The sequence below is a fragment of the Austrofundulus limnaeus genome, unplaced genomic scaffold (assembly GCF_001266775.1).
Source record: "Austrofundulus limnaeus strain Quisiro unplaced genomic scaffold, Austrofundulus_limnaeus-1.0 Scaffold84, whole genome shotgun sequence".
NCBI classification, from domain to species: domain Eukaryota; kingdom Metazoa; phylum Chordata; class Actinopteri; order Cyprinodontiformes; family Rivulidae; genus Austrofundulus; species Austrofundulus limnaeus.
The window spans coordinates 1,273,815-1,275,669 of NW_013952486.1; the positions used below are offsets into that span (position 1 = coordinate 1,273,815).

The 1,855-nt window shown below is 38.6% G+C and overlaps 1 protein-coding gene across 4 annotated transcripts in view; it reads left to right on the forward strand.

The window, feature by feature from the left end:
- Window positions 1-1,855, forward strand: part of LOC106519899 (ADP-ribosylation factor-like protein 15) — a 129,262-nt gene that overhangs the window by 45,906 nt on the left and 81,501 nt on the right. The gene's annotated exons all lie outside the window — the stretch shown is intronic.

Sequence of the window (1,855 nt, forward strand, 5' to 3'; positions counted from 1 at the left end):
GTGTCTATGTGCCGTTTAAAAAATAAAAATACAAAATGTGTCATTTTTGCTAGTTAGCTTACTTATTTATCAATTTTATTAAGTTTTGTAACTAAAAACTTAAAAAGAATCTACTTTTGTAGATGGTGCCAAAATGTACCAATTTGTGCCAATCTGTGCCAAAGGAAAAAAAATGCCTAAATATATATATTTTTTACTAAAACCTCTGTAACTTTGTTGTATTTTACTTCAGCAGCATGAGGTTTTGCACAGGTAATGTCCATAAGTGGATTCATGGTTTCCAAGAGTGTTTAGCCTTATTCATTATACTTTTTAAAAGGTTATGTACTGTATAATGCAGAAAAACCTCAGGCGAGGGGGAAAAAACATGTTTTTTTCTATGTTCCATCCTCAGTATCTGTATGAAACAAAAGCATTTGATGTGATACTTACACTCCTGATGAAATCTCCCGATGTTAGCTTTATTTTGATATCAGGGGTATTTGTATGGTGTTTTTAAGTGCTGAGATACACCCATTTACATTTGGGCATGCGTTTTCGAGCACAATCTTAAAGAAAACCCCTTGGGGCTTAAGAAAATGTGGATTATTTTTTGGGCTGTTTTTTAAGGTACTGGAACAAACTGCTTGTTTTAATGGGACTTCCTGTGTTAGCTTACTCCAAATTTTCCTCAAAACACAGATATTTTCTGTGAAAAATAATAATTAAGTTTTTTTTCCTACTTCAAAATAACATCTGGTCTTATGTACCAGCTTTGCTAATGCACTGCTTTGTTTTTACCTTAAGCAGAAGCACACCTTTGGATGTTTGTGCCGCGTTAGACCCCGTACATCAGACCCTGTTAGTGTTTCATGAAGTGGTTGTACGATCCGCAGCCTCTTATTCTTGGAAGTGTCCGRCGCTCAAGGAAATACATGACCAAAACAAACGCTGCAGGAAGCGTTCAAGGGAGCCTTAAGAGAGTTYTACCTCTCCCACAGGCAACTCAGCAATCCAGCGAATAGATTTAGTTTAGTTTAGTTATGGTTCTGTTTATCTGTGAACTGTAGACATACAACAGGTGCAGTGTATATCAAGGCTAATTCAAACTGCCCTTCTGAAAAGAAAAGGATGAAACACGTGCGCTGACACACACACATACACACAAACATATCATGCATACACAAAGAGGCACCCGGGGGACCACCAAAGAGGATGCTACCAAATTTGGACAGAGCACATTAGACGGTTTTCAAAAGAGGTTTTACTGGATGGGGTCAAGGCCAGTCTGGTGGTGGTAACATTATTGTGGTTGGAAAAACGCTCGTTCCACGGGTGACAAATTTGATTTAGGGATGCTGGTATAGACTGCCAGCACAGCAAAGGAAGATAAAAACTGTTCTTTTTTTTTCTCTCCTGTTTGCCCCCCGCTCTTACTCCTGCTCCTCTGCCCCTTGTCCTCTCCAGCACGTGCACAGAGATCAGGATTTGTGAGGGTTTATGCAATCTCCGTACTAGAGGAACAAGCATGCGATGCACATTTGACGCCTCTATGGGCTACCATTTTATTTGGAGCAGATTAGTGGGTTTAGGGTTCTGTTTGAAATGAGATTGTTGACGTGTTTTGCTGCGTAATTGGTGAGCACAACAACCACGTAAATGTGGAGTCAGGAGAGAATTGCGTAATGTTCAACTGGTCAGTTTTCACAATCCGGTCCTTTCCTGAGTGAAACGGCCTCTTCCTGCGCAGTTTGAAACTTGATCAACATCGTTTTTTTTTTATGATCCTTATCTCTGTGTCTTTAAAAAAAACAACAACAAACAAGCCTGTTTTAGTTTAGCCTTTTTTTTTTTTTTTTTTTTTTTTTTTTTTTTT